The sequence below is a fragment of the Copidosoma floridanum genome, unplaced genomic scaffold, assembly GCF_036245765.1.
Source record: "Copidosoma floridanum isolate Cflo_tuat_1 unplaced genomic scaffold, Cflo_Japanese_pri ptg000013l, whole genome shotgun sequence".
Lineage (NCBI taxonomy): Eukaryota > Metazoa > Arthropoda > Insecta > Hymenoptera > Encyrtidae > Copidosoma > Copidosoma floridanum.
Window position 1 is genome coordinate 19,018,982 of NW_028321890.1, and position 13,173 is coordinate 19,032,154.

Below are 13,173 nucleotides of genomic sequence, written 5' to 3' on the forward strand. Positions count from 1 at the left end.
AATTTCATAATCACCTAGTTGCTGAGAGAGTACTTGTAAGGGTGAACCTTGTCCATAAATCGTAGAAGTCTTCTTCAATAATCCTATAATAATGTTTTTTTTTTCACGGTAAATATTATTTTAACTAAACCGAATTTATTATTATGAATTATTTGTAAATATTAGAGTCACTCCAGTTCTATATGATATAAATGAATAAATTTATATGCACAACCCACATCAAAAGTAGTTTCTTTTTTCAAACTTGATAGTAAATAACATAATGATACTTACAGGGTTACTGTCAGTAGAAAAACTACTAATAAATAGTAACACAATAAAACGACACAAAATAAGCTAATAAAAAAAAGTAATACATATTTTTGAATATTTTATTAGGAGTGAGGAATAAGTCACGCAATAATTGGGAAAATGATTTAATGTCCAAGAAAGGCCAAATTTGTTAAAAGTATTATTCTTCTTCACTGCAATTGAAGTGACATCCAAAACATTAACAGTTACTTTTCCGGGATATGTTCACGAGTAAAATTTTGACATACCTTACAAGTACTCGCATTAAAATAAAAAAAAACAATTTTCCGGTTTTGTGGTTACGTAAACATTTCACAGTATAAATACGGAATAAGCTGCAGCGCTTGAAATATTTCTCAAACATACTTAAGTAGACGCTAATCGTCATAGTCAATTTCAAACAAAATGAAGGTTTTTCTGTGCAGTTTAGCTATTCTCCTTGTTGCAGTAAGTTAACTTTCACACGTGTAATGCAAAAGATTGCTTATAAATAGTTTTTTTTTTTTTTAAATAATTTTACACAATACTTAAATATTTAACTACATTCTATAATTTTTTGCACATCAATTCAACTTCCCAACTAACATTTAACAAGTGATAAAAGCTAAAATTATCAATTCTACTTAAAAGAGTTTTTTTTCGAGTTAACTTACCAACAATACGCAGAATAACATATTTTTTAAATAATTTATCAGTTTTATAGCTATACCACAAAAATTGTTCTTTTCAGTTCAGTGATTCATAGATTATTATTACCATGTTTTAGTAACAAAACAGTGACTTTACGTCAAAACTTCTGAACGTAGAAAAATTGCTAGCTTGGAGTCTTATCATGTACTAATAAAATTATAAATCATAATAATAGTTTATATAAAGAAACGTGTTAAAGAATATATTAAAATAATCTAATAATAAAAATATATCTTTGATAAGTAACGTTTATATGCTAATAACCCTTGTCAAGTACTTTCTTTACTGATTGGTGTATTGTACACCACAATGTATAATGAGTTATTTATTTAGATTTGCTTGCCATGTCAAGCAAAACCTGACATCACTAATAAGTGCAAAGCTGAAGCTGGAGTAACAAATGGTAAACTTCAGAAATATATTTTATATAGTTTTTTGTTGCTAGTCGTGTATTTGCCACCTTAATTGTATTTTTCAATAATAGAAATAAAAGAAGGACAAAAACTAAATTATGAAGATCCTAAAGTTAAATGCTTCGTCACGTGTTGGGGAAAAGAGGCTGGATATGTATGTGTCAAATAAACTATTTATGTTGTATGGAATCAAAAAAATTATTTTGCTCATTTAGATTTTGGACGGCCAAGTCATAGTCGAAAAATTGATGCGGATCCTCTCTAAAATACAGGAGTTAGATGACGCTAAAAAGGAGTATATACAAGGTTGTGCTAAAGAAGGTAAAAACATTAAATAGATACTAACATTTCTGAAATTTTTTAATATAAATCGTTACCATTACTCGGTATGTGTTAAAAATGTGACAGGATGAGTCTCATATACTTTTACTGATATGTTTGCTTGTAATTGCAGCCAACAAACTATCCGGCTGTGAAGTAGGACCAGCTGTGATCAAATGTCTAAAGGAAAAAAAAATTAAATTGAACAAAAATCAAGGGAAAGGTGAAGCAGCAGAATATTTTTTTACCTATTTAATAACATAACACAAAAAGGATAAAAATATTGTGATTTTCAATAAAAAAAATGAACCTAACAATAATTCAAACTGTTCCTACAATTTTTGTGCCAATGATTTTCAGATATATCCAAAGAGTGCAGGAAAAAGATCGGAATAACTGACGGTATAGTTTCATAATACGTTTTATTCAGCTTTCTTGGTTAATGATAATGTTGTTGCCACTTAAATTGTATTTTTCAATAATAGAAATAAAAGAAGGACAAAAACTAAATTATAAAGATCCTAAAGTTAAATGCTTCGTCACGTGTTGGGGAAAAGAGGCTGGATATGTATGTGTCAAATAAACTATTTATGTTGTATGGAATCAAAAAAATTATTTTGCTCATTTAGATTTTGGACGGCCAAGTCATAGTCGAAAAATTGATGCGGATCCTGTCTAAAATACAGGAGTTAGATGACGCTAAAAAGGAGTATATACAAGGTTGTGCTAAAGAAGGTAAAAACATTAAATAGATACTAACATTTCTAAAATTTTTTAATATAAATCGTTACCATTACTCGGTATGTGTTAAAAATGTGACAGAATGAGTCTCATATACTTTTACTGATATGTTTGCTTGTAATTGCAGCCAACAAACTATCCGGCTGTGAAGTAGGACCAGCTGTGATCAAATGTCTAAAGGAAAAAAAAATTAAATTGAACAAAAATCAAGGGAAAGGTGAAGCAGCAGAATATTTTTTTACCTATTTAATAACATAACACAAAAAGGATAAAAATTTTGTATTATCTGATTGTTTAAATCATTTTTTAAATAATGTTTCTGTAAGTATTTCAAATACAGTAAATAAAAAAATTAATTTTTGTTTCGCAATTTGCATCAACTTATTTAATATGATCTTTATACATTGGTGTACTTTTATGTTTTGTATTACTACAAATAACATAAAATATTTTGTAAATAATTTTAAATTAATCAACTATATTATTATTTTATACGATTAAATGTAGAATTAAAATAAATTATTTTGATTGTAAAATCTTCTGCCGAGTTATTTCACTACAAAGCCCAATGTACTCTCATTGCCTGATTACGATTAGTTATTTCACATACTGATACTTTTAAAACTAACACATTACACTAGTAAAACTAACACATTATATCCTCAGTTTTATTCATTTAAATATTTTATTTTTTTAATTTTCAATTATAAAATATTGAATAAATACTATAAAATATTCGTGTACTATTTAAAATTACAGTTAGTAATAAAATATCTGAACATTGTCATATTTTGATTCATTTGAAAAAAATTACATGTAGGTATATATATTTTGTTTAATTTATCACTATTTACATTTGAACGTCAATTAGTATAGAGACAAAAATTTATGAATCATAACCTTTGTGTGGGTACGAATTTTTGTACTGTCACTTATTTTCTGAGTAATTATCATCAACTGCATATTAAGCATAAAGTATTAGTCAAAGATAACTCTATAATAGAATCTTTAAAATATGAATTGGAAAAAAATTATTATCAAATAATTTCATGTTATGAGACATAAGAGTATAGTGTACGAAAATCTAATCGATTCAAATAATTAAATCGGCCTCTCGTACGTTCATAAAATCTTCCAATGTTTACGAATCTGTACACAAAAGAAAAGTAATTGTACATGAATGTTTTTCAGCTCTATCGTGCAAATAAAACAAATTGAATCTAACGAATGCACGTGTGTACTTATTGGGTAAAAAAGAAATTTTAGTATTATTCTGAGACAAATAATTAAAAAAATATTTAATAAAACATGACCTGCGTATAATATATGTACATGTACTGAGATATGTGTATCAATAATTAACTCTTAATAAGAAATAATTCTCGAAATAATTCAGTGAACCAAGTATTATTTGGTAATGAATGTATTGGAGAATGATAGCTAAAAGTGTGATGGTAAAATTATTTTTTGTTCATTTTTAGATCGATTACCCAATGCTTTGATTTGCCTTTCAGTTGTATGTAATTTTTTATGTGCCGTGTTAGACCAATCCATGAAAATATGAAAATATACTTCGTTTCCATTTTAAAATCATTAAAGAGGTGGTAACTTGTTAAAAGCAAACAAAAGTGTGAATTTGTTGCTTCGTAATTGGTTGAGAATCAAAATATTCTAATAAGAAAAAAAAGAAAGAGCATACATCATTGTCTAATCATGCATTTTCTCTCAGTTTTGATCGCAAGTGCACTAGTTCAACTTATCTTTGTGGTTAGCCTAAGGCTTGTCGATCCACGCTCGCGAAATATACTGTTCATTGGAAAGCTGCGTTCACCATGGGCAGCGTCGTTCACGATCGCTGGCGCGTGAAAAATCATAGTCACTCGACAAAAGACTTTTCACCGCTACATGCGCCCCCGTGTATTCTGCATGAACAGAAAAAAAGGGGAGGAGATAGTACGAGCTGTCATATCATGGGCAGCTTTGTTATTTAAATTCAGCTCGGCGAGCGTGCGCAGATGAATTTGACGGGGAATATTTTCGTGCGCGCGTAATTATTCATTTCCTAGATCCGAAGCAATAGATCGATCTGTCTGAAATGTGTTATTATGTTTCGTGCGGTGAGCTCCTTTTTTTATCCAGCGCAGTGGTGTATGGAAATGAAGATTTGATTCTCGATAAGCATGTGTACGTGTGTGAGTGCGTATCAAGAGCCGATGTAGCTGTATTCGCATTATAAAGAAGAAAATTGAATGCCATGTACCAAGTGCTAGTGTATACGCGTATAAATTTAATATGCAAGCGATGTTCATCATAATAGGGAAGACTGTATCCACCTGGTTTTACGTAACAGTTGAGCAGTTGCTTGTAATATTCAGTTTTTTTATTGATCACTTCGCATGATGATGTGCAGAGTAATTTTTACTTGCTGGATTATAGATGGTGCGTAACATTTTTTTCAGCTATGTAGGTATGCTTGTAACGTATAGTGTGCATTCTCCCAATGAATCAATGTACAACTTGAAAAATCTGTTGTTTGAGACGTAGAATATGCCACAAATTCATTATTTTATTCCTCTTACAACTTTGTATTATGGTTGAGGACTAATATGAAAATTAAATTTTTTACCACTTTTCGATATACAATCGTAACGAAATATTGAGCAAACCTGTAGATTTTAAGACAGTATGATAAATTCAATATGACAGCCAATACAAAATAGTGAGAAAGCTTCATCTTCATGATCTCCTTGAGCAGTTGACGAGTAAAAATCGATTGGTTTAAATAAGTGATGTTATCCTAAATTTGATAGAGAAGTTACGAAAAAAGGTGAATAATCTGTCTCTCCACAACCCTTTCAAGATTGATGAGCTGAACTTGTTAATGTAAGAATACTCTTTTAACAATATAGGTGGCTTGAGAAAAGTGAAGAAAAGTGATGATTACATCGAAATAAAAAAAATCACTTAAACAAGTGTTTATTTATCGAACTTTATTGTGGTGGATAATGTCATCTCTCATATTTATTTTTAATTTATATTGTATGCACATTAGCCCAAGCTGTTACTGACAGTTACAATGAAGAAGGCTTGGAGAAAAAATTGATATCCATTTTAAGTTTCACATGTAAAAGCTCGTTCGAAAAACTTCGTTTTAATTTATTTTTACTGTATCAATAACTGTAACATGTACCCAACAAGTTGTATATCCAAAGTTTCGAAATCCATCGTGATTCAGTAGCCCCGGTAAAGCAATGACTCCTAGTGAGCTTTCATTTCTCGCGTTTTTACATTATTCGTAGTAATATAGATGGACAACAGCAACAGTTTACAGCTACAGCAATAGCAACAGCTATTTTTGTACGCAAGTCGTAATTAAATTTATAGAGCACTTCTCAGCCAGCACAGCCGAACCGTTATCAAACAGACTTAATTAACCTTTCGACTTTTTTTTTATTATTTCTCCCACGAGGGAAATGAGGAAAAAAGAGAGGGACTGCCCTCGTATCCCTTCCGGCTGTATTTTCCTCTTCCTGTTGCCGTTTCGCTCCTTCTCAATTTCCAGCTCCCCCTCCCTGCACTTCCTTGTCCACCACTTCATGCATACACATCTCCATATACATACATGTGAGTTGATGGTGAATTAAAGGGCTCTCTTTCTCTCTCATTCATTATTTCATATGTAAATCAAACGCATACAGCACCTGCCACATAAACTTCATACCCAGTCGACTCTCGGGACGAGGGCGCCCGTTCTCATCTCCCTTCTACCTTTCCGATTTTTCATTATTTTTTTTCCTCAAACATCGAACAAGCAGCACTTCCTGTCTGATCAACTTTTCTCTTGGGTTTGGCTCATTTTTATAGAGCCCATGGTATTTTTCACTGTTTGTTCACTCACTACGTTCTTTTGTTTTTTAAAAATATAGTCAATAATTTAATCAAAACATCGATCGATTGTCCTGCCCACATCACCTAGAATCGAGGTTGTGCTTATTTTACCAAATTACTTGGAAAAGTATTGCCAGGCTTTACAAAGTATTACTTAGGTTATGTAACCCTCAAAAAAAAATCAATATCAAAACTTATTATTTTGCTATGCTGTGTCCCAGGATAAGGCATGGAATAGCATGGGGGAGGGCAGAAGTGGCGTGATGAAAAACGGAAAATGAAATGATGTACAATCAAACAAGAAAATTAATTGAATCACACATAATTTTACTAACTTTTTTTTTACTGAACAATTTGAATAACTAATCGAACAATAAAGCTTGGATAATGAAATTTGTTGATGGTAGATTGTAACTTTGCGTTACCACTTAATTTTTTAATATATTTTATAGGGCTCAATTTCATTGATTTTTCAAATAAATAAATAAATGAATGTAATTATCATCACTAATATGTTATGACTGAATTTTTTTTATTTTATGAACTATGTGTATTATTTTTAGCCTTTGGAATGTTTTCTTTAATATTGTATTTTTTAAACCCTTAAGAAATATAGTATCTTAAATTATTATTTTGATTTGGATTCGACGGTATACAATCGTTTGTGACTTAGGCACTAATTAGATTTTTTTTAATTTTAATTACAGTGTTTCAATTAAAACACTAGTCCAACAATAACTGCGAAGTAATAAAAACTTTGAATGTATTTACCGAGCAAGACAATAGTTGAGACAAATTTTTAATATAAGACATTGGAGCTGACACATGTACGTATATTTATAATTTCCTTCCCACTGGCAGTCTAAAATTCAAATACATTTTGGGCATTACGTGAACTATGCATTGATCAGGACTCAATTTGATTTTATACGAGTGATGGCAAAAACAGCATTGTACGGACATGCAGTGGTCATCAGTAGTCCACTTTTGGTTTTTTAAATATACGCACATTCTGAAACACACGTATATTTAAAAAACCATATAGCTTCGATGTATACGAGAAAAGAAGAGCCCATCAACTGGATGTATAGATGTACCGATACTCCAAGGTAGTCTGCGCGCCCTGCATGTATATTTAGCTCGACGCTAAACGCGATACCATCCCATCAAGGTGCCCAACGAGTAAATCTCCCGAGCTGCTCATGCTCAAGCATAATGCACGTGCACATACACGTGCTCCGATATAGCGTCGAGATTCGAGATCGTTACTAAGTTTCTTATCTCGGCAAAGTTTCGGCTGCGGTTTGGACTATACGTGTATATACGCGAGCGGAGGGAATCTCGAAGGGTTTAAATTGGCCGCTCGTAAATAAGACGTTTAGGGTCTCCGTTTTAGTGCTCTCTCAGGGAACACGCGAGACGAAATTGTTTTGTTCCCCCCGAGCCAGGAATATTCATCAGGTTTTATTATGTTTGGCTAATGGAAGCACACTGTCGGGACCATAATTGAAACCAAGTACCTTTTTTCTTGCGAATCTCTTTAGCCTCCGACATAACTTTTCGTCGCCCACGTACAAAAAAAAAAAAAAAAAAAAAAAAAAAAAAAAAATCTGATTATCCAACAACTTTGTTGCGTAACAACAATGCTCTCATAAAGCCAAGTTACACTTCCAAGGTGAGAGGGCTGGTCTAAATTGCACCTTCCAACCGATCGATGATTAAAATCTCTCTGTTATCCGTAGGTCCGCGTCTGTAGCCGATTACACCCACAGCAGAGCGTAAAGCACAAAGTTACACTGCACGTAGAGGCCCGAAAAGAGCAGCCAAGTATTTCCGCAAAGACGGAGGGAGGGTTCATTCACTCGCGGATACAAATTTTTCCCCTCGAGCGCCCGAGAGAGATCTCGATCGATCTACTCGATCCGTCCCAGTGATACACCCGAGAGCGATCTCTATTATTTCGTAAATAGCGTTCGCGCGCTCGAGCGAGGGCAGACTTTGGCCTCCCTCCCCCCCCCCCTTTGGCTTAGGTAAGTTATATCCCGTATGGGAAAGGATCGAAGGGTCGGCTGGCTCGAGGCTACGATTGATTCGCGATCGTCACTCACGAGCATCGCTGTAATAATTCCCGGGTTATTTTATGGAAAACGACCCCCTACTTTTCCCCGCTGCACCGCCAGCTCGTAAGTTTCGGCTACGGTCGTGCGGCACGTTTTGTTTTCGTCCTCCCCCTCCTCCCCCGCAGGCAGCAAACACCAGTTTTTTTTTAATATTTTTTTTTTTTTTTGCTTTGTTTTTAACCGCTCGTTATGTACCGCGTTAAAGTGGAGCAAATTTTCTGCTAAGCCTCCCGATCGTCGGTGATTTGTAATTTACAGCTTTCGTTGTTACACGAACCGCGTAATTAATATACTTGTACTCGTTGCGGCTGGATGATTGTCCGCCGTGGGGTTGTTTGAAACGGCATATATTGTAATTTAGCCTGTCTAATTTGGCGCTTAATCTCCCGATAATACGAGCCTTCTCGAGTGAAAAGTGACCTGCACCGCGACTGATCTATAAATTTTGAGGTTTCATGTTCATCTTTAGTCAACTCTGGGATGGGGAATCGTGAAATTTTCAAGATCTTGAGTTTAGAAAAGTATTCGTCGCATACTTAGTCGATAAGAAGTTTCTTGGACGATTTACGGCTGCTTAAGTCTGGGAAAGAAACGATGTTGCTATGTCCATCCAAAAAAAAGAAAAAAAAAAAAAAAACCATAAAAGAAACTCTTCTGTATACTTTCGTATTCGGCAAACTTGTATAGTCCCTTGCAGGCTCTAATCCAAACTCTTATCTCTCACGAAGACATCAAAGTCACGTTCACACCGATCAGAAAGCCCAAAATTCTTTTTAGGAGCAGAAAAGAAGAGTTTTCCAAGTCTACGACCATTACGAAAGTCCCTCACGAAGTTTCGGCAAGAATCGAGCGTCGGCACGGACTGCGTGAAGGTACTTTGGCTAAAAAAGCAGGCGTCGCAAAAAAAAAGAAAGGAAGAAAGATCTTTTAGCCCCGTGTATACCTAAGGTCTGGATGATAATACTGGTGAGTCTCACGCAATCCGCTTCTTGGAAGGGAAGCGTTTCTATCATCGATAAAACTTTCCGTCTTCGCTGCGAAAGAAATCAGACGGGGGTACTCAGCGTGTAATTACTCTCTGAAAATGCACCCTCTGAAATTCGCCGGAACACACGCGTCCACGTGGCGAAAGTTACAGTTTCGGCAAAGCAAAGAGGAAGAACGCCATTAGGCAAATTGTTGCCTCGCCAATGTTGTCTATGATCCCTCGAGGCCATTCCTTGCTTACATTTTTTCTTTGCACGAACGTTACATTGTTCTTCGTGTATTTTATACAAGAGATTCAGAAAATCCCCACGACTGAGTTATACTAAGAAAAAAAAAATAATAAAAATTATAGAGAAATTCCAGCAAAACTTTCCATTTTGCACAGTAAATTGAATGCAAGTTGGCAAAAAAGGAAAAAACCATTATTATTGACAGTAAAAATTATTGTTTCAACAGATAAAATTATGGCTTGAATAGTAAAAATTATGGTTGGAACAGTTAAAATTTCCATCCAAAAAAGTAAAACTTATCAATCGATCCTTTTTAAGTTTACTGTTCCTGAATGGTAATTTTTACTGTTCCAACCATAATTTCTACTATTCAAACCATAAATTTAACAGTTAAAACAATCATTTTTATAATTGAAAATAATAGTTTTTTCTTTTCTTGCCAACTTGCATTCGATTTACTATGCAGAATGGGAAGTTTTGCTGGAATTTCTCTATAATTTTTCTTTTTTTCCTCTCAGTGTAGCATCAAGTCTCTAAAACTGTTCAGTTTGAATGGGGTCCTACTATTTAAATCTCCTTTTCACTCGATTGAAGTAAATACTAGAAATATAAAATAAAAGACCAAAGGAAAGACTGCATTAAGGCGATCGAGATTAAGATTAAGATTGCTATGAAAAAAAAAAGAGGACAAGGGAGGAAAAAAGAAAGTGGTCGCCACTGGTGACCCATAAACGGTCCTCGAGAGCACACACTGCACTGCCCGCAACAACCACACGGCGCAGAGCTCCTCGAGGGCGATGGTCCGTGGCTCTCGAGCTAAATTGCCGCTATACCATAGGTGCACGGGTGCTTAACGCGTTGGTAATTCGCGATACCGGCGTAAGTTCCCCCCGAGTAAGGAACACGTGATACGCTGCACACACTCTTGTGGCCCGTGACGCGTACACGGAAGCGTCTGTAAGCTCATTCAAACGTTTCGCTACCTCCCTCCCTCTCTTCCTCAACAATTTCAACTTGGCTAACTGCAGGAAGGTCCACGTGTGAGTTAATTTTGGATTCCTCCCTGCTGAATGCTTTCCGGCGGAGCATTCAAAGTTTACTAATTAATAGAGAACTTGGGAGCCGGGTGTACTTGGGCTTGCGCTTCGTTCTCCCTTGGGTGCTTGGGGTCAGGCTACGCAGAAGCTGAATTATCCGGTAGATAGAGCGAGCTGATTATGAAGCTTTTGGGGAGGATGTGTGTGTGTGTGCTCAAATTTTAGACGTAGAGCAATTTTCTTAAGATTGACCGGAACATGTAGTAGCGATATGAACTCATTGTTTTTACGGATTATTAGCTTGATGGCACGTGAATTTTCATGTTAGTCTGGATTTTTGATGAAAAATATACGTCACTCACTGAGTTGAACGTGAGCTTCTGGACTATGTTGGATCATTTATTTCACACTTTTCTTTGCAATGCTCAGTACACTGTAACAAATGCATTCTGGTGGCCAGTTTACTTTTATCAAATTTTTTTATCTTTTATTGAAATTTTATTAACAAAAATTGTATGACAACTGCAAGTATAGGAAATAGACGAAGTCATTTTCACATAGTGCTATTTATTATTAATTTTGTTACTTATATATTTAACTAAAATCTATTTGATTTATAAAAGTCTTGATATTGAAAATAAAGTATTTCAGTGTGTGTATTATTATGCAGCCAACATGACATGCGACTGATCCTCTCTTTGATCAACACCTGGTTGCTTGGACAGCAAAAAAAAGGAATCTTAATTTTCCCTTTGATCGTCGAATCACAGCTCCCTAATGACTCTTCAGGATATCCGTGAGAAAAAATAAATGATTCCTCACCCCTTCCTTCTCTCGCTACGTAAGTTTACGAGGTTGAATTTTTTTGGAATCATGATCCGTAATGACATCTCCCTCTTAAGTTGCCGGATAACCAATTATTATCAGCACAGTGATTATAACTGCCGATCTGAGACAAAAACACACCAATTTTATTAAAAAGGGACAACGGACTGATTAATGCGCTTGTTTAAACATTATCGTTTCTCAAAGTCTATGAAAAAATCATGCTACACTTAATGAATGTATGATTAATAAGGTGCAACAATGTGATCTTTTTCAGATTGATTATTACAATAAAATATCAGAGCAATTCATTCACTCAAAGATAGGATTAAAGATTAAAAAATCAAGTATGCAGTTATTGAATTTTTATGGCTACACGTAATTATGAGCTGCTTATTAAACACAATGTTGAGAAAAAAATTTAAGCGATAGTTTTAAATCCAATTCGTGATCTTTTTATATTGATTTCGACATTTCCATCTTTTCTTTATTTATTTACATTTCACCGTCTGGACCATGCGAGCCATTACACTTGCATCAATTGTATGCTGTATCCTTCTGTCAATGTATATATATTTGTTTTGATACTACAAACATTGAATAACTTTTTATTTTTATAACTTTTCTTGGAAGCAAAAACGTGGTGTCATCAGGAACCGGACCTAATAGCTTAGGATATTTTCTTTAAATGCAAGTATGAATTTTTCTATCCACCTGGAAGATATCATAGAGATACCACGTGTCACTGTTCGAAAATCCCAAATATTAAATGCAAATTTAGAAAAATTCTCTAGTTTGTTACTTAAAAGCTGTATGTTTCAGTGTATGTTTATAAAGTGTAAATATTAATCAGGATTTTTGTAGCAGTGATAATATCACTTGATAAATGAGAGTCAGACGCTCGCAAACATACAAAAATACCTGTAAAAAAAAAATACGTGAAACAGACGCTTTTGGAGCCCTTCCAAAGAGTTAAACAACGAGTTGAAAGACGCAACGCTCCTAACGCTAATCATAAGGAGTCTTGTTAGATGTAATAAGCCAACAGCCGGAAAAACGTTTGAGCATATTAACGATCGAGTATACCAGTCTATGGCACGTTTCTCGCATCAAATATAAATACGACGTTCCTACACTAAGATCTTTCCTGGCGCCATTATCTAATGAATTCGCTCATCTATTATACGCATTACTCTGCCAGCACATCTATTTTCTGGCTCGATTCGCACGCAAGGTTGGACCGAAAATACATTATTACGAGCTGCGGAAGGTTAACAGTTGGATGAAGAAGAAGATCCAGTGGAGAAGGAACAAAGGGAAGGGGTGAGAGACTTCGAGAAATGGTATGGGTAACGTAGCGAAATTTATTCGCGCTTTGGTGACCAAGAAATTTTGAAACGGCCTGAGGAGAGGAGAGGAAGATGTAAGAGGTAATGATAAATGTTGCAACGCAAGTGTACGCCAACGTTTCATTTACGACTTGGTGTCTACTTTGTTGATGTGCACTTGGGTAATCTTGGGATCTCTTTCACTCGATCAAACGAGGTGGGTTTTTTTTTTTTCTTTAATAAATGCTCGTTGCAAAGAATGACTCTGCTTCATCGTTCGACCTTCACAGTTTATTCTACCT

The 13,173-nt window shown here is 34.6% G+C and overlaps 1 long non-coding RNA gene across 1 annotated transcript; it reads left to right on the forward strand.

Moving 5' to 3' along the window:
• The first annotated feature begins 668 nt into the window (after positions 1-668).
• LOC149374940 (uncharacterized) lies at positions 669-1,384 on the forward strand. The gene is made up of 2 exons (XR_016293003.1): positions 669-738; positions 1,315-1,384. It is a non-coding gene; the product is annotated as an uncharacterized LOC149374940 (long non-coding RNA).
• The last annotated feature ends 11,789 nt before the right edge of the window (positions 1,385-13,173 follow it).